Raw genomic sequence first — 20,059 nt, forward strand, 5'->3', positions numbered from 1 at the left:
CAGCTGGTGAGGACTAAGGCCTGCCAGCAACCAGCGAGTGAGTTCAGAGGTGGATTCTCCAGCTCCACTTGAGTATGGAGATGATTACAGACCCATATGACAGCCTGACTGCAAACCTGTGAGAGACCCTGAGCTAGAACCACCCACGTTAGCAACTCCTGGACTCTGACCCTCAGAAACTGTAAGATAATAAATGTTTATTTTAAGCTGCTAAGTGTGGGGATACTTTGTTCTTTCCTTCCCACCACCATAACAGTTAACCTCTGCCACACTGTATACTTCTCTTTCCATCTCTGCCTGCTCCACTGTCCTAGTCATGGCCTTATGCCCTCCCCACATGTCCCTATAACCAACTGTCTTCTCTGAGGTCAAACCCAGAAGTCATCAAACCAGCTGAATCAGTCACAGTACCAACAGGAAACAGATGGTGGGCTAAAATGGATAATTTGAAGAAAGTTTGGCCGGGCGTGGTGGCTCAAGCCTGTAATCCCAGCACTTTGGGAGGCCGAGACGGGCGGATCATGAGGTCAGGAGATCGAGACCATCTCTGGCTAATACGGTGAAACCCCGTCTCTACTAAAAAATACAAAAAACTAGCCGGGCGTGGTGGTGGGCGCCTGTAGTCCCAGCTACTCAGGAGGCTGAGACAGGAGAATGGCGTGAACCCGGGAGGCGGAGCTTGCAGTGAGCTGAGATCCGGCCACTGCACTCCAGCCTGGGTGACAGAGCAAGACTCCGTCTCAAAAAAAAAAAAAAAAAAAAAAAGAAAGTTTAACATAGAAACTATTTGTGAAATTGTGGGTGGGGTGGAGAGCAATGAAAAGGAAGGAATACTGCAGTTCACAGGGTTAGTAAAGGTGGGTACTGTTTATGGCCTGAGGCCTGAAGACGCAAGGGTGGGAGCAGTTACTGTACTCTGGAGACAGACAGAGCTGTGTGAAGAGGGTCCGCTGACAGGAATTGGGCCACAGAGCCAGCCTTGCGGCCCCTGGGGTGGGGGTGGGGGTAGAATGCAAAACACCTCAGCCTCTGCTGGTGCTTCCCTCTTAGATGAGCCCACCAGAAAGCTAGACATCAAGGAAATCTATCTTAGTTTCCCTCAGAAGCAGATTGTGGGATAAGGGTTTAAGTGCAAGTCATTTATTTGAGAGTTCAGAGGTTCAGGGTACACCAGTAGGGAACTGAGGAAGTCAAATAAAGAAGAGAAGACAGCTGCTATGATCGTGTTATTAAGCCAGCTATCATAGTGGGTGACTGGAGCCTAGTCCCACAGAGAAACTCTGCAAACAATGTAAACACACCTCTCAGAATTATTTCACCGAAGGATGAGGGAGTTGGGGTATTTATACCACTAAAGTCTTGGTTGAGGGCTGCTCCTGGAGAAAAGGGTTAATTCCTGGATACTTTTGGACTGACAGACCAACCTTCTGTGTTTCTGGGAAAAGCCTTCAGACACAAAGATACAGATACTGGCAATTGGAAGTCTGTGAAACATTGAGGTAGAGAAGGCCTAAGAGATTTGTGCAGGGATTGGCAGTGTCTGCTACCAGGCCCACTGATGGGATACATTCAGATGAACCTCCCATTCACAAGGCAGGATGGAGAACTGTGCAGAGGGTGAATCTGGAAGCAAAAATGAAACTTAAGTGCATGCTTAAAGTTAATAAGTAAAACTTATTAATACTCTTAAATATAGATGCATTGTATAGGTTTCAAAACAATAATTTTTCCCTTTTATTCTCACAATTACTCTACCCTCTCTTGTAACCATGTAGCTAATTGTCTGATTCTGCTTCTGCATTAGGCAGTGTGCATTGCAATTCTGATTGTGCCTGTGCATTTCACTGTGCCTTACCTAGGTCAGGAATTGGAATTACTCAATGAGCAGAAAAAGAGGCACAGAGAGGACCTAACTCAGTAAGATGCAAGATATTTAGAATCAGTTATTTTACTTGCTGTTGGGTAATCTTAGAAAAGTTAACATATCCTCTTTGGGCTTCTGTTTTCTGATGTGTAAAATAGGGATTGATAACATTTTCACCCTAGAATTGTTTTAAGGACTAAGTAATATAATGCATATAAAATCTTTGCTATACAATAAGTGCTAAATAAGTGTTTCATTCAAGTAAATACTCTTTTTTGAAAAATATAGGCAAATGCATATAAATATTTGAGACCAAAGTTTACTTCAAAAATTAGACTGACTGAACAGAGATATCTTCTGGTAATAGACATTCTATTATCTCTAGCTACATGACTGTGTAATAATTGAACACTTTGGAATTAAGCCATGAAAAATGATTCAAATAATTATAACCACACTAATGAGACCATATGACTATCACTCCACTTCAAAGCTATAAAACAGAACACTTCCATTTCCTCTTCTTTCTCCCTGTCTGCTTAGCATTTTGTTTTATCTCAAATTCCACATGTTCGAGAAATTTCATCATTTCACCATCCTTCCTTATCATTAATTCAATGAAGTCTTTCAGCCATAATACAAATTAAAATAAAAATTCCTGCCTCTTATTTTGAGGCTAGAAAGTTATTTCTTTTGAGTTAGCAAGCGAGTGGAGCTTCCCCCAAAGAGTAAGAAGGCATTTTGCACAAGGATTTATAGAACAAAAAGAACTTTGGAAATTTTTTCAGGAAGAAAGGGGAAGAGAGGGAGACTAGTAATATCAGGAGTCCTGGTGCTTATTGCCTGACTTTTGGGAAGACTCGAGCTGTTTAGGGGCCTGTAAGTGAGGATCTAATGTCTGAAGCAGCACAGATTCATCAGTGAAACAAAATAGATCACCCCCACACAGGTATGCTTTTAATTAAAAACTGTAGTAATCTTAAGATCCTTGAGCCTTAGCTTTAAAAAAATTTTGGAGGTGCAAGTGACTTCAGAGAACATTTAACTCAACTATCTTCTTTTCACTTCTGGAACCTGAAGATAGAGAAAGGAGAAGGGACTTCCTCAGGATCATATAGCAAACTAGTGACAGAGCCAGGACTAGAAGTCATGGTTTAGTACTGTTTAGTGCCAGTTTAGTGCCTTTACCTTGTGCCAGTGACACACTCCCTGCCCCATCCCCCAGTCTTCCACTGTCTCAATGAAGACCTTCTGCGATATCTCTCTGCTCTCATGCCTCTCGTGTTAGGGAACGCATGACATCCCAAGAAAGCCTGTTCTGTCCATTTTCAGACAGCTCTTTAAAAAATTCTTTCTTTGGGTAAGCTGAGATTTGCTTCTCCTCAGCTGATACTCTCTGATTCTAGGTTGGCTCCCTCTGCCCCAGGCATACTTCAGAGGTTTGCTCAGATTCCGCACTGCCTATATGAGTCCTCCCATCTCTAGACTAAACATCCTATTGTCTTACAATTCTGTTCTGTTTTTGGCTGCAGTGATCTGTGATTGTGCCACTGCACTCGAGCCTGGGTGACAGAGCAAGACCTTGCCTCTTAAAGAAACAAATCAGTGAACTTTGAGCAAAGCAGATTATCCTCCATAATGTCAGTGGACCTCATCCAATCAATTGAAAGCCTTAAGAAAAAGATAGACCTTCCCTAGGAAGAGGGAATTCTGCCAGCAAACTGCTTTCAGACTCAAGAGGCAACATCAAGTCTTCCCTAGGTTTCCAACCTGCTGGGGTACCCTGCAGATTTTGGACTTGCTAGCCTTTACAATCATGTAAGCCACTTCCTTTTTTTTTTTTTTTTTTTTTGAGACGGAGTCTTGCTCTGTCGCCCGGGCTGGAGTGCAGTGGCCGGATCTCAGCTCACTGCAAGCTCCGCCTCCCGGGTTCACGCCATTCTCCTGCCTCAGCCTCCCGAGTAGCTGGGACCACAAGCGCCCGCCACCTCGCCCGGCTAGTTTTTTGTATTTTTAGTAGAGACGGGGTTTCACCGTGTTAGTCAGGATGGTCTCGATCTCCTGACCTCGTGATCCGCCCGTCTCGGCCTCCCAAAGTGCTGGGATTACAGGCTTGAGCCACCGCGCCCGGCCAAGCCACTTCCTTAAGAATCAATCTCTCTTTCTTGTTCTCTTGCTGTCTCTCTCTCTACACACACACACACACACACACACACACAATTGGTTCTGTTTCTCTGGAGAACTCTGTGAGTTAATACAACAGTTTTTCAAGCATACAACTTTGCCTTCGGCACAATTTCAGAACTGGAAAGAGAAGTCTAGGTTGACCTCTTGTCATCCAATCATTCATTTATTCATTCATTCAACTAGTAGAGCACTTATTCTGCACCTAGGTGCAGGTGATTGAAAGGAAAATATTGTAACCAGAAATTTGAACTTAGGGAGGACTTTGATAAAACCAGAACCCACTCAAAATTATTAGTGCAGAGTGACAAAGAGTTTAGGTTCAGTAGTCAAGCTGTCCTGGGTTCATAGTCTGGCTCTAACAATTGCCAGTTGGTGGCCTTGGCAAGTCACTCAGTCTCCCTGAGCCTCAGTTTCCGCATCTGTAAAAGGGAGAATTTGGATTAGATTGTTTTTAATTTTCCCTTTAGTTTTGGACATGCAGTGTTTCACTTTAGTGAAAATTCAGGAAGGAAAGAATTGTATGTAGTGTGAAGGCTCTACTCTAGGGCCTAGGGAAAAGTCCGATGTATGATCATGCCATTCATATATACTATCTATTCAAATAGGTAATATTTACTAGGCACATGCTCTTTCACAATCATGATTTCACTTCACCACTCCCGGCTAATTTTTTGTATTTTTAAATAGAGTCAGGGTTTCACTATGTTGGCCCTGCTGGTCTTGAACTCCTGGCCTCAAATGATCTGCTGGCCTCAGCCTCCCAAAGTGCTGGGATTACAGGCGTGAGCCATGGTGCTGACCCCTTTTGCATTTCTTTAAGTGGTAAAATAAAATATATACATTAATATATTCCAAAGGTTTATCAACTCTCAAACATATAAAACTAAGAGGCAAAGGTGTGCAAACAGTGTACAATACCATGCTTGGTGACCAATGTTTTTGTATTCTATCTTTCGTAGAAATTATCCAAGCAGCTAAGATTATTCACCAGTTTACTTGATTTAGTATCAATCTAAATTCTCAGTTAATTAAAGACCTTGGAAATTACGTTTAAGTTGATATATTACAGACTAACATAATCATTAATGATATAAACTATTTAGGAAATTCAGATTAGCTACAATCTCCACGATAAAACACTCTCCATCCTCTCTCATCATCTTCCTTTATGTTCTTCATGGTTTCACAAACTGGTATCATCTTGCTTATTTATTTGCCTACTTATTTTTTGTGAATATTTTCCCAGTAGATGTAAGCACAATAAATAAAGATAATTTGTCTTCCTTAGTGCCTAGAACATGTAGGAGATATTCAATAAATAGCTTTGAATGAAGGACTACAGTAAGTCCTCACTCAGCCTCCTCAATAGGTTCTTGGACACTTTGATTTTAAGTGAAACTATATATAAGGAAATCAATTTTACCATAGACAAATGGACAGAAAGAAGAGTTAAGTTCCTACAGCATATTTCTGATAACAAAAATACCACCAAACTTCTAAACAAAGACTAAAACACTTTCAATATTGAACACTGAAATAATTGTGAGTCATACATATGTTTAGTAAAGATTAATAAAAACAAGGAAGAGAATTATTTACCCGCTTATTCCAGTTTAGAGTTCGGGTGGCCAGAGCCTATCCCGGCAGTTCAGGGCTCAAGGCAGTAACCAGTCCTGGACAGGACGCCATCCCATTGCAGAGCACACTCACACACACCCACAGTCATTCACGCTGGGACTACACACCAGTTTGCCTAACATGCACATCTTCGGGACGTGGGAGGAAACCGACCAGGGTACCTGGGGAAGATCCACGAAGACATGAGGAGGACATGCAAACTCCACACAGTTAGCAGGGAAACAATTTTTTTTCCCTCATCAACGTTATAACAGAAGGATGTTATTCAGGGGTCTGCTATACATGAATAAAATCTTTACTCATCATAATTGTACCAGATGTGAGGAATAGGTCTCATTTTATTATTTGATGGAGCTTGGGTGGGCTACTGGGTGTCAGACTCAAAATTTTGGTTTTCTGATTTCTTTTTTTTTTTTTTTTTTTTTGAGACGGAGTCTCGCTGTGTCGCCCAGGCTGGAGTACAGTGGCGTGATCTCGGCTCACTGCAAGCTCCGCCTCCCAGGTTCCCGCCATTCTCCCGCCTCAGCCTCCGAGTAGCTGGGACTACAGGCGCCCGCCACCGCGCCGGGCTAGTTTTTTGTATTTTTAGTAGAGACGGGGTTTCACCGTGTTAGCCAGGAGGGTCTCGATCTCCTGACCTCGTGATCCGCCCGCCTCGGCCTCCCAAAGTGCTGGGATTACAGGCTTGAGCCACCGCGCCCGGCCTGGTTTTCTGATTTCTAATACGATTTATCATATTATTCCCCACAACAAAATAAATATATCTGTACACGTCAAAAATGAAAAGAAAACGTCTTCTGTAGATATAATTCCTAGAGAGGGTATTTGCTATGGATTGCATCCTAATGAGGGCCTCAAAAGGCAGCGTTTTTTTTTTTTTTTTTTTTTTTTTTTTCTGGAGACAGAATCTCACTTTGTTGCCCAGGCTGGAGTGCATTGGGGCAATTCGGCTCACTGCCGCCTCTGCTTCCAGGTTTCAAGTGATTCTCCTGCCTCAGCCTCTCCAGTAGCTGGGATTACAGGGGCCCACCACCACACCTGGCTAATTATTGTATTTTTAGTAGATACAGGGTTTCACCATGTTGGCCAGGCTGGTCTCGAACTGCTGACCTTAGGTGATCCACCCGCCTCGGCCTCCCAAAGTACTGAGATTACAGGCATGAGCCACCACCCCTGGCCAAGGCCATGTTTTGATGGCAGCCAATGTCATTAGACTACAACTTCTAATGTACAAGTTCTCCCCCAGTATCAGGGGCTCTCTAACAGAGTATTACTTATTTCTTTCAGGTCCTGATGGTTTTCTCTTTGGAGTGGTTGTAACAGAGGACCAAGGAAGTTGTGAGTTGTTTTCTGGCTTTTGCTGTAACAAAAGCTTGTTGTTGAAATTGGCTATTTGCCCCCCTCGTACATCCAGCACAGCATCCATTATTCTTCCCTTCAGTGCTCTCTTAGCAAAATCAGTCCAGCCGAGGCAGCAGACTTACCATGGCAGGCTCCTGTGGGGATTCAAACTTTATTTCTGGCTTGCTTTTAGGGTCCCAGGGCAAGTCGATATTAAAGAGACACTAATAAACTGATAAATGGGAAGGGAGACTAGGCCTCAGCTGGCACCAGTCTTGAGCTTCTGCCTTGTCCCAGAGGGTAGCCAATGTTCACAGCAGGGCACATGGAGTTACCAGTTGTCCACCCAAGGGAACTCTCATCCCCTTCACTAACCAGGGAAAATGTTGTATTAAGATTGTCCTCCTGTTGCAGTGAGCTGAGATCGTGCCACTGCACTCCAGCCTGGGTGACAGACCGAGACTCCTCTGCGGGCAGAAAGAAAGAAAGAAAAAAAAAGGTTGTCCTCCTTCAACTCTTTTTTTTACTATTAAATGAGAGTTTTGTATTAAACTATTCAGAATTAGGTTGTCCTTGTTTTTAGGTTCCCACACTATCTCTTTTGAATAAAACATGTTGTTGGGACAGCCCTTAGGCTGTCATTTCTCATGTGAATCCCCTTCATCCTCACTGTCCTTCACTTAAGAAACTGGTATCTGATAATGATGATTTAGAGGTCATTTCTGCTGACCTCATCCCTGAATCAGAGGGAACAGCAAGGTGTAAGTTCTAAGTTTGGGGCCCACACCATATCAAATTTAGGCCTGGGGAAGGCAGTATGGCTCTTTCCAAACCCTCCAAAACACTACTGGGCTCCAAGACTGCTCAAGGTCTCACTGATAGTCAAGGCTTGTGCTCCCTTTTTCAGAAGAGCAAGATTAAAGAAAACTACTGTGAATTAAAAAGTGTGGGTACCAAGATGGGACGGGAGTCCCCTCTCACCCTATGGATGACATGGAGGGGGCAGAAGATTGTAGAATTGGCCTTGTCCCGCATGGAAGCTGGGCCACCCACGGTGGCCTGGGAAGTCTCTCAGATGCTGGATTCTAATGGGCTCTTGATCACCTTGGATTGGGCTATTTCACTGTTATCACAAAATAAACAGGACGCTCAAAGTCATGTTATGGCAGAGAACCAACCAGCTTCACACTGGTCCTCTAAACCAATCCTCACAACAGGGCTGGGAGACAGGTGTTACCTTTTCACTTTACAGAGAATGAAACAGAGAGGCAAAGCCTTGGAAGGACCCTACACTTCGGACATTGCAAAGCAGGATCTGAGTCCCGGCTCCTCCGTCCAACTAGACTTTCTTTCCCATGTCTAGACTATAGCTGGAAAGGTCCTGGAGGACACATTTTAGGCCAACCCTCTCCGTTTACAATCCAGAGAGCGGAGACCCCCGAGAAGCCAAGTGACTCGTCCGAGGCTACGCGGCGAGTGTGTGGCAAGGTGAGAGGGGAGACCGAGATGCCCTGGACTCTCCTTTCTCTCGCAGGTTCCTTTTTCCCCGTGCACAGCCCGCAGGGGACGCTGGAGGAGGAGCTGAGCCGGAGTTGCCGCGGCCCCGGGCCGGGGCGTTCCGGGGGCGGTCCCCAGCGGCCGCGCATTCCAAAGCCAGTCGCGCGTCCCGGACTCGCTTGCGCGCTCCCGCCTCCCGGGGCAGCCGGGGCACGTTCCGGGCGCTGCCTGGGGCTGAGATTCCTGGCCTGGGGGTCGCTTCCAGCCGCCAGATCCCATGCAGTTCTGGGGACCCTGAGAAGCACCGAGCCATCCCTGCCCCAGGAACTTTCCGCAGACTCGCCGCCATCTGGAGTGAGTGGAGCCACCGGGGGGTTGTTTGTGGGGACTCTGGCAGAGCGGAGCTCTTCGGACTTGCGACCTATCTCTAGTGCTGCCCCTTTCCCAGGGCTCCCAACGTTCTTCTTAAGTCCGTTCTCTCCTCCCCCATTCTCCCTTTTCATCACTTTTGTATTTCTTGCCCTTACTCCCCCCTCCTTTTTCTCCCGCTGTCAGCCCCTAAGTTCGAGCCTACTCGTGCACAGAATTTTGGGCCTGGGGGAGGCGGAGTTTGGGTGGGCGAGCCCCAGCCCCACTCGGAGACTGGCTTCTCTCCGGGTCCCCTGCCCTTGCCTTCTCGGGAAGCCTCCTCCTCGGGCGGACTGCCACCTCCTGGCTCTCCAGGCCCAGCGTCAGGATTTAGCGCCCGGGCCTGCGGCGCACCTGCTTGAGCGCTGCGCTGCGTTTGGGTCTTTGCACTTATCTGTCCCCGTTTTCTCGAGGCCCCGTGTAGAAGGCGCCAGGAGTTTGGAGTCAGGAGTGGCGAGTTCCAGCCCTGGTTCTGTCACTAGCTGCTTCACCATCCTTGTTTTTCCATCAGTGAAATGGGGAAAACATTTTTTGCGTGCAGAAAGCAAACGAGAAAGGACGTGAGCAAAGTATCTTGGAGAGAAGCCTTCCTTCAGGCTTCCTCCTGCTGGTTATCTGTCCCTTTCCTGAGGACATGGTTGTTCCAGCTGCCGGTTCTCTTGCTCCCTACTCTCCCCCATGCCAGTTTCTTGAGGGTAGGGACTGCCTGTCTATCGTCATCTCTGAGGCATCCTCAGCTCTGCCAAGGGCCTGGCTAACAGTAGGTGCTCCATACATATGTACTGAGTGAAAGGATGAAAGGGGTAACCACCTCCCCCTCCCACAAATTGAAACAAACCTCAGGGGCTGTTATTCTGATTGAGGGCTAGGCTGGGCTCTTACTCACGCAGCTGCACTTGTTTCTTCTGGACCAGCTGGAATCCTGCTGCACCTGGGGACTGAGGAGTCTCCGGTTCTCTGTAATGAATACTAAGGTCCTCAAAGCTCCAGGGTGTGGTGGTGAAGGCTGCACAATCACACAAGTATCAGAGATTCCTTGAACATCTGCTATGATGCGTGCTGCTACTGCAGTGGGCACGTAGTTTGGAAGAATTGGGGATGCCTGAATGAGGTGGAGGTGGGAGTGGGAAGAACAGTTCTCTGCGGGTTAGGAGACCCTCTGAGTTACCCTAATGGAGGCATTTCCCCTCTCTGGCCCTTGCCTTCCCCATCTGTAAAATGAAGACGCGGGAGTGGAACAGATGTTTGTTTGTCTGTGGTTGAGCATGACATGCTCTTTGGTTTATGCAGGCCGCACAGCAGCCATCTAGACACACGCAAGGCAGCACAGCTAAGCTTTAGGACATCATGTGCTTCTGCAATGACAACCGAAAAAAACAAAAAGTGTTTTCCTGCTCCAGCCGGGACCTCCTGTTCCCAGCTGTCCTGGGACTGTGAATCATGCTGTGGGGGTTACAAGTCATGCTTCATGAAGTCTCCCACAACTGACCTCTCCAAACCTCAGAACTGTGGCTCCATGACACAAAAGATCTGGGGAGTCCCAGAGAACAGCCAGAGAACCACTGAGCTGCAGTGAGGTGTTAGAGATGCCAAACAAATGAGAGACTCTGGGGACCTGTGGTCAGGTCAGATCCCAGGCCCTTGGGGGTGACAGACCAAGGGAATAAGGGCCGGTCACAGCCTCAGATGCTTTCCCAGCCATATGCCAATCCTTTAAACATTGTGTCTCCGTTTCTTCTCTATGGATTGAAACATGCAAACAGAGGAAATACCTCCAAGGAAAGAGGATATCTTGGTTGGGTGTGACAGTGGTATAAAAAATGGGCACGTGTACTCACAAACACAGTTTATTGGAGTATAGGAGTAAATGTTAGCACTGCCACACCCTGCCTTGTCCTCCCCAACCCTGACTGGCCCAGTAAGCAGAATGATGTTATAATGATCATACTTGCCATTTACTGAGTGCTTACTATAAGCTAGGCATGACTCTAAGCATTTTACTTGTATTAACTCATTTAGGCTTTACCACAGTCCTATTAGGGAGGGACTGTCATCACCTCCATTTTGTAGATGAGGAAACTGAGGTCCAGAGAGAGTGACTCACCCATGATCACACAGAAAGTAAGTGGCAGAGCTGTAATTTGGATGCAGGCACCCTGGCTCCAGGGCCTATCCTCTGAACTTCATTGGAATTGGGGGGAACCAGGTTCAGATCTTGCCTCTGGCACTTACTTTCAGGGTGACCTGGAAGAAATTAAGTGAGAATTTGATAGTCACTGTTCTAGTGGATCCCTGGAGACCTAGTACCCTTCCAACTTACTAGGGAAGCAGAAGGTGAACCTCAAGAGATAATGGAGACATCTAGCAGTAAAGGCTTAGAGTTAGGTAGTTAGGAAGGGGAACTGCTCAGAAGTATAATTGCCTAGTACATTAAACAACAGCAAGCCAGATTCCACGTCTAAACCGTATACTTTAAATTGCTTAGTTGTGTATACAAAGAGCTTCCTTATTTTATTGATTTGTACTCTGATTGGCTGATTGGATATGTTTCTTGCTAGTGACCCACTATATAGGATCATATTCAAGATTCTGGGGACCAGGACATAGATGTCTTTGGTGGTGGTGGTGGGCATTATTCTGCCTTCTACACACGAGGCCCACTTTGGGAGAGCGACCTGTTGAGGCTCACACATTGAGGCAAAGCACTACCACCGCCTGGTGCTCTTGCAGCTCTGTCCCAGAGCACCCTGCCAGCCCCTCTCATGGACAGTCTCCTTTGTTAGCCTGACACACAGCAGGCACTTAGTCACTGGCAAATAGCAATGATGGATGGTAGTGCCTTAAACAGGATGCTGGGGATTTGGCCTGGGCTTTCTCCTCTGCTAGCTCTCTGTTGGTTTCTAAGACTGCGATTGGCTGGGTCAGATGGTACGTGCGGTCTTACACAGCTCTGGCTGTGTTCCGATCTCTTTGAAATATCCTGGTGTTTTTCCATTTTTCCAGCCACAGAGGAGCAGATGGAAACTCAGGCAGGTCTGTAGCCTGTTAGGAAGTTTGGAGAGACAGGGGCCAGTTGGGATGAAATGAGAACACAGTGCTCCTTAGGGACTTTGGGACAGTGGAGAAAAGCCTGTTATTTGATTCATTTCACTGTTTTGGTAGTTGTATGTCCTGTCCATTCCTTCCTCTGGCCCCTTTATTTGGACCAAAGGTCCCTGGTGAAATGACTGTGCTGGGTTGGTAAATGTTTGAGGCCGTTACACAATGGGAGGAGAAATAATACTGCTAAGAGTAAATGTGAAGCTGATATGGCCTTCTCATAATGGACTTGGCATGGGAAACCTGCCCCCCCTTTTATCAGCCTCCCTGTCCTCTTCTGAGAGCAGAAAGATTCACATCTTGGGCAACAACACTGCTCCCCTCACCCCTGTCCCCGCTCCGCACTTCAGTGCCCAGCTCCTGAGCACATGGTGTCAGAACTCGAATTTGAACTTATCAGTTCAAGCAAATCAACAAGTGGGAACCCTAGAGGACTTCATTCTGAAAGGCCAGTTCTCTTCTGCCTGGTATATACAGGGTGGGCTGGGAAAGAAAGAGGCCCCGGTAATCCTTCCTGAATGTACAAAGAGCCCAGAAAATGGTAAAATCAGAGGATGTTATGTTATTTTGGAGATAGGATTCTGACTTTTAGGATCATTGGGACTTTTGCAGGGATAAGGATTCTTTCTGGACCTCTTCAGTCAATTAGGTTCCACAAGTGAGCTCACATCTGAAATAGTCTTCCCGTATTCATTTCTTCATTGATTTTATATTTTTTGGCACTTATGATATGCCAGGCCCTGTGATAGGTGCTGAGGACACAGCAATACACAAGAGATGAGGCTTCTGCGATCCTTGTGCTTGCATTTGAGGGACCAAATGAACAAATAGGGAAAAGGCCAATAAAAACAAACAAGCAACAAACAAGCTAATTTTAGATTGTGAAAAGCGTCTGCAGAAAATAAAACAAGATAAGAGTGGTAGTTTAACGGAGTGAGTCTGGAAAAACTTTACTAAAACGTAACATTTAGATTGAGGTCATGGACATTGAGGCAATGGACAGGGGAGGAAAAGAGCATTCTGAGAAGAAACAGCAAGCACAAAGGTCTTCAACTGGGATCAGCCGCTGGGACACAGTTGTTAGGTTCCCCAGGCTACAAAGTGGCTAGTGTGGCTCCATCTAGGAACTTGAGTTGCCATCTCTGGCTTAAATGTTCCATTCTTTCCTGACAACCTCAGCAGCATCTTCTGAGGGTGGAGCCTTTTTGGAAGGGGTCCTATAAGGTGGACAAGGCTGGCAAACCCTCTAGTCCTGTGTCCTGGGAACCATCAGCCTTGTTCAAATTCTGCAAAATACTTGAAGAGTCATGCATCTTTGGACGCCCCAGCATCAGTGACTCGGAGCTGGTTATAGCTGTCTGCTCTCTGGCCACCGTGGCTGGTGGAAACAAAACAGCAGCAGCGTAGTCTGCACAGAGCCCTGGCAGTGCTGGGCTAAGGCCACACCTGCGGGAAGCCGCCTGCCTCTATCTGCCTTGTCTCCTACTTTGAGATAATTAAGCTTGCCTGCCAGCAGGAAGTCACTCCTTTTATTGCCTTCTTCCTCAGTGAACTCTCTGGCAGTAAAACCTGTTAGATAACCATTGGCAAGCTCTCAAAAGTTGACTGTTAGCTGCAGCTCAAATGTGGAGGGTGTAAGTTTCCGGTGGAAGGTTCAAGCTGGGGACAACTTAAAATTTTTTTACTTAAAAAAACTTTTCACTGTGGTTTCCTACATTGGTCCCAGATCAGTCACGAAGCAGTCACGACACCCTAACTAATAGCAGAGCCTCTGAAGTCCTTTTTTTTTTTTTTTTTGAGACGAAGTCTCACTCTGTCACCAGGCTGGAGGGCAGTGGTGCGATCTTGGCTAACTGCAACCTCCGGGTTCAAGCAGTTCTCCTGCCTCAGCTTCCTGAGTAGCTGGGACTACAGGCGTGCCCCACCACACCCAGCTAATTTTTGTACTTTTAGTAGAGACAGGGTTTCACCATGGTGGCCTGGATGGTCTCGATCTCTTGACCTTGTGATTTAGGAACAATGCTGGGTTCACTAGCTCAGCTTAACTTTGTGAAGCCCTTACTGTGTACCAGGTGTTGTCCTAAGTGCTTTATGTGCATTAGCTCATTTAACCTCCAGAGCATCCCTATGAAGTGGTTATAATTATTAGTTATTATTTCCGTTTTACAAATGAGGAAACTAAAGCTCAAAGAGGTTAAACCTCTTGCCAAAGCCACCAGAACTCCATATGCTTACAACACATCATGTATCTCATCAACTCTGGGCTTTGTTGATAACATCTATTCTGCTCATCCTGCCTTTCCCCACAAGCTTTTTGTTTTATCAGTATCTGAGAGAGATGTCTTGAAATCTCCCACTGTAATTGTAGACTTGTCTATTTCTCCTTATAATTCTGAGATTGGGTACATAAAAATAGAAAATCACTTTACCTTTCTGGTATCTCTAGTAATACTTTTTGCCTAAAAGTCTACTTGCCCTTATACTAGTATGGGGCTACCAGTGTAGGTGATTCATGGTTACACAGTGTTTCATTTGTATCCTTTGACTTTCAATCTTTCTAATCCCCACGTGTCTCTTCTAAAAAATATATATGTATGGTATATTTTATTTTTATTTGTATATACCCTAATGGTCCTTCTTAGTTTGGGTTTAAATCTACCATCTTTCTCTATGCTTTCTATTTGTCCCCTCTATTGTAAGTATTTGTTGTTGTTTTTTGCCTCTCCTGTTTTCCCCTGGAAATTATGCACTCTTTGACTGATATTTTTAGTGGCTGCCATAGAGATTACAATATGCATCCTTGATTTAACAACGTCTAATATGATTTGGTTCTTCTGCCCTTTCTTTTTTTTTTTTTTTTTTTTTTTTTTTTTTGAGACGGAGTCTCGCTCCGTTGCCCAGCCTGGAGTGCTGTGGCCGGATCTCGGCTCACTGCAAGCTCCGCCTCCCGAGTTCCCGCCATTCTCCTGCCTCAGCCTCCCCAGTAGCTGGGGCTACAGGCGCCCGCCACGTCGCCCGGCTAGTTTTTTGTATTTTTAGTAGAGACGGGTTTCACCGTGTTAGCCAGGATGGTCTCGATCTCCTGACCTCGTGATCCGCCCGTCTCGGCCTCCCAAAGTGCTGGGATTACAGGCTTGAGCCACCGCGCCTGGCTCTTCTGCCCTTTCTTAGGCAATACAAGAAAATCAAAATACTTTAATTTTATTTCTTCCACAATTTGTTAGTTATTGCTCTTGAATACTTTAATTCTGTATTTTTTTTTTTCTGAAAATGTCTTTTTTTTTTTTTTGAGGTGGAGTCTCGCGTTGTCGCCCAGGCTGGAGTGCAGTGGTGCGATCTTGCCTCACTGCAACCTCTGCCTCCCGGGTTCAAGCGATTCTCCTGCCTCAGCCTCCCGAGTAGCTGAGATTACAGGCGTGTGCCACGACATCTGGCTAATTTTTGTATTTTTAGTAGAGACGGGTTTCACCATGTTGGCCAGACTGGTCTTGAACTTTTGACCTCAAATGATCCGCCTGCCTTGGCCTCTCAAAGTGCTGGGATTACAGGCATGAGTCACCGCGCCCAGCCTGAAAATGTCTTATTGCACCATTATTCTTGGCAGTTATTTCTGTTCACCTCTTTGAAGAGATCATTCTGCTATTTTTAAATTCCATTGTTTCTGTTGAGAAGTTGGTTGTCAATCTAATTGTTTCTCATTTAAAGATATTATGTCTTATTTCTCTTTTATCTTTGGGTCTCAGCATATTTACTTTTTTTTTTTTTTTAATGGAGTCTGTTGCTCAGGCTGGAGTGCAGTGGTGCCATCTTGGCACACTGTAACCCCTACCTCCTGGGTTCAAATGATTCTCCTGCCTCAGCTTCCCAAGTAGGTGGGACTACAGACGTGTGCCACAACATACTAATTTTTGTATTTTTAGTAGAGACAGAGTTTCACCGTGTTGGCCAGGCTGGTCTCAAACTCCTGACCTCAAATGATCCGCCCACCTCAGCCTCCCAAAGTGCTGGGATTACAAGCATGAGTCACCGCACCTGGCCAGATTTACTGTATTTCTAATCATGGATTCCAATTTATGTATTCTGCTAGGAGTTCATGGGACCTCTTTAGTATGCAAATTGGTGTCTTTAATCGGTTTTGGAAAATTCTGTTATTATTTATTCCAATATTGTTCTACTTCATTCTCTCTTTTCTCCTTCTGATACTCCAATATATTTATGTTGTACCTTGTCACTGTTTCCTCTATCTCTATTACCTATTTTTTTCTGTATTTTCCATCCTTTCATTTCTCCCTACTTCATTCTAAGTATTTTCCCCTGATCTTTCCCCTGATTCGTTTACTAATTCTCTCTTTAACTAAAGCTAATCTACTCAATTTTTAAGCGCATCTACTGACTTTTAAATTTCTATTATATTTTTCAGTTCTAGAATTTCTATTTGGTTCTCTTTGTTGTTGTTTTTTGAGACAGGGTCTCACTCTGTCACCCAGACTGGAATGCAGTGGCCCAGTCATGGCTCACTGCAGCCTTAGCCTCCTGGGCTCAACTGATCCTCCCACCTCAGCCTCCTGAGTAGCTGGGACTACAGGTGCACACCATGCCCGGCTAATTTTTAAAACTTTTTTGTGGAGATGGGATTTTGCCATGTTGCTTAGGCTAATCTTGAATTCCTGAGCTCAAGTGATCCACCTGCCTTTCCCTCCCAAAGAGGTTACAAGTAGTGGCTGGGATCACAGGTGTGAGCCACTACTTGTAACCTCTATTCGATTCTTTTAAACAAATCTGTTTATTCTTTCTTGTAATTTCAAATTCTCTATCAAAATTCTCAAACTTGGAGTTTTTTCCTCCTTGAACATAGTAAGCAAAGTTATTTGAACTATGTGTCTGTCTGATGACTCCAATACCTGGAGCCCCAGTAGACTTTTTTTCCTATTGTCTGTTGTTTCTGATTATTTTGTTTGTATCATCCTGTCTTTTTGCATTCTTGATTAATTTTGGTTATGTGTTGGACATTATATTTGTAAACAAAACATAATTTGAGACATATCATGATGTTATTGCCTCCAGAGAGGATGTATATTTGCCTCTGCCAAGCACCTGGAGATTCCTTAATTTAATTTCAGGAGCTATGATAATGCAAAGCTGAGTTGTAGTCTCTGGGAGGACTGGTATACTTCCAGTTCATCTTTAGCACTAAGGGTGCTTTTTAAGGTCCAAGCTCAAAGTGCAGAAGTTTTACTCTCCCTCTCTTGGCAGTCTTGGACTCCAGCTTTTGTCCTCTTACTTAGTCTCCTGAGTCTGTCAGAACTGCTTAGTCTCCATTCTCCAGTAGGGGAAAATGACAGGCTCTCCTCCCTGGATTTTTGCCTTCTCTCATAAAAGTGGGACCACAAAAACCTGCGTGAAGCTTAGAGTCCTGCTTTTTCTCAAGCAATGAAGACTGGAAATTCTTCATTATTTCGTTGGCTCTTAGTGCCTTCAAGCAGGTTTTTTTGGTCCCACTTTTCTAGCTGTCTTCAGTAAAAGAACTGGTCCAAATTGTCTAGTTTACCATTACTAGAATCAGAAGTCCTGATCTTTGGCCTGGCGCGGTGGCTCAAGCCTGTAATCCCAGCACTTTGGGAGGCCGAGACGGGCGGATCACGAGGTCAGGAGATCGAGACCATCCTGGCTAACACGGTGAAACCCCGTCTCTACTAAAAAATACAAAAAAAAAAAAAAAACTAGCCGGGCGACGTGGTGGGCGCCTGTAGTCCCAGCTACTCGGGAGACTGAGGCAGGAGAATGGCGTAAACCCGGGAGGCGGAGCTTGCAGTGAGCTGAGATCCGGCCACTGCACTCCAGCCCGGGCGACAGAGCGCGACTCCGTCTCAAAAAAAAAAAAAAAAAAAAAAAGAAGTCCTGATCTTTGTAGATTGCATATCTCTTCTTAATTCTGTAAATATGGAATGGCCTTTAGCTAGAAACAGTGTTTGACCTGGACTTAGAAGAAAGCTGTGGGTCTGGTATACACTCCATGCTTATACACTGGGTCTGTGTGGACTCTTTGAAGGTAGCTGTAGCGTAGTGGTAAGTGCCAAATCAGGATTCCTGAGTTTGAATCCTGTTCGCTTAGCTTTATGATCAATGTCTGGCTAACCTCTCTCAGTTTTAGTTTTCATAGCTGTAAAATCCCCACATAGGATTTTTTTGAAGTTTTAATATGTTAATGAATGGGATTTGTTAAGCAAATACAAATAATACAAATTTGGGAAATAAAACAATTTATTTTTGTTTTTACAAGTTTAAACAAATACAATTTGTTAAACAAATGCTGGCTCGTATGATCCTGTGTTTGAGGAAATAAGGGAAGTGGTATTTCACTTCTCTGTGCTTCTTGAGGCACCGAGTCATAAGGAGTAAGTAATAGTAAGTCCTGAGAGAGTATCTTGCAAATACCAAGCAAGTGCTTGACACATGAATAAATGAATGAATATCCTGGACTGAGTTACTTGTCATGATAGTACTGAACCAAAAACAAAAACAATATTGTCCTGTCAGAGAGGAAAAAGTTGCTTGCTAGTGAGTCTGGCGAGTAGATAACACAGGCTTGTCGCCTTGAATCCAGTTACCCTAAAACTATAAACTTGTGGGAAATTTTAATTTATGAAATTTATATAATTTTTATATAACTAGAAAACTTGCCAAATGGTGGGATTGGCTGGAACAAGGATTCTTTCTTTTGTAAAAGAACTTTTCGTTACTTAAGAAAAGTGGTCCCAGAAGTAAAACTTGGTGTTTTCTAATTAGGCAGCAGGGCTTCCCCTTTCCTGCCTAAATTGGATCAAGTGGAATATTTGATACAGGGGATGAATTTTCTACCTTTGGAAAAGTAAAATTTGACCAGGTGCGGTCGCTCATCCTTTGGGAGACTGAGGTGGGTGGATCACTTGAGGCCAGGAGTTTGAGACCAGACTGGCCAACATGGCAAAACCTCATCTCTACAAAAAATACAAAAATTAGCCAGGCGTGGTGGTGCACGCCTGTGGTCCCAGCTACTCAAGAGGGTGAGGCACGGGTTTGCTTGAACCCAGGAGGCAGAGGATGCAGTGAGCTGAGATTGCGCCACTGCACTCCAGCCTGGGCAACCGAGCGAGACTCTGTCTCAAAAAAAAAAAAAAAAAAGTAAAAAGGTTTTTTCCTGTTTTGTAGAAACCACATTCCTCCCTACCCCCCACATTCAGTTTTGTTAGTGGATACAAAATAGTCATTTTGGGATTATTGACTTTTCCATTAAATTGGCTAAGTTACTTAACTACCATGGACTGAGGACTAACAATGGTGTGTCCAGTTCACAGGGCTGGTGGTGTAGGGCCTGTGACCTGATAGGATGGCGTGTTTGGTACTAGTGGTTTTTCTGCTGGTGAGCTGAGGGTTGTTTCGGTGCAGTTTCTTAAACAAACTTATACTGAACATATGTCAAAGTTTATTATTTGTTAAGGAGGCAAATAGCAGATAAAGTATGCTGGTTCAAAACAACGAGAGTTTAGGCCTGACTGATGTTTTATTTCCTATGGTCATAAAAACATCATATTCTTATCAGTGATAGGCATACATTTGTGACATAAATGGTTTGGGCCATATCCCACATGAACCATAAATCAGAAATATCAAGCAATATATCTGTGAGGCAAATGATAAATTAATCTATGACTATGATGTTAGACATACCAATAAACAAGGTTTTACGCATTCATGCCAGAGAGGTCAAATAGAAGTCATCTAGGAGAAGCTTAGAGTCCTGCTTTTTCTCAAGCAAATATTTCTAGTGTGCAATTAAAGATGCTGAACATATGGTTTCCTTAGCTCTTACCTGGTAGACAAGATTTTTTTTCATAGTAGGGAGAGGTGGAAGCGACTGGAACCCGTGTTACATGGGGAAGAAGGGCGCAGTGAAGGACATGGTTGAGTATGGAGAAGAGTGAAACGGAGATAGAGCTCCCTGTGCACTCTGACACCTGACTGCATCTATGACTAGCCTTAGAATCC

At 44.8% G+C, this 20,059-nt stretch overlaps 1 protein-coding gene and 1 long non-coding RNA gene across 9 annotated transcripts in view; one reads left to right on the forward strand and one right to left on the reverse strand.

The window, feature by feature from the left end:
• The window catches only part of SMIM3 (small integral membrane protein 3), a 29,910-nt gene that overhangs the window by 1,627 nt on the left and 8,224 nt on the right, over positions 1–20,059 (forward strand). The window contains exons 1-4 of one of the 8 annotated variants that reach the window (XR_004429994.1): positions 133–147; positions 3,397–3,682; positions 6,977–7,027; positions 8,565–8,881. The gene's annotated coding sequence lies outside the window, so the exon portion shown is untranslated. The other 7 variants (XR_004429993.1, XR_004429992.1, XR_004429996.1 and 4 more) reach the window with 7 other exon arrangements.
• LOC117065612 lies at positions 4,275–7,521 on the reverse strand. Its single transcript, XR_004429998.1, has 3 exons — positions 7,174–7,521; positions 5,651–5,850; positions 4,275–4,470 (listed from the first exon to the last, which is right to left on the reverse strand). It is a non-coding gene; the product is annotated as an uncharacterized LOC117065612 (long non-coding RNA).

Source organism: Trachypithecus francoisi, unplaced genomic scaffold, assembly GCF_009764315.1.
Source record: "Trachypithecus francoisi isolate TF-2019V2 unplaced genomic scaffold, Tfra_2.0 Lachesis_group2, whole genome shotgun sequence".
In the NCBI taxonomy this organism is placed as follows: Eukaryota; Metazoa; Chordata; class Mammalia; order Primates; family Cercopithecidae; genus Trachypithecus; species Trachypithecus francoisi.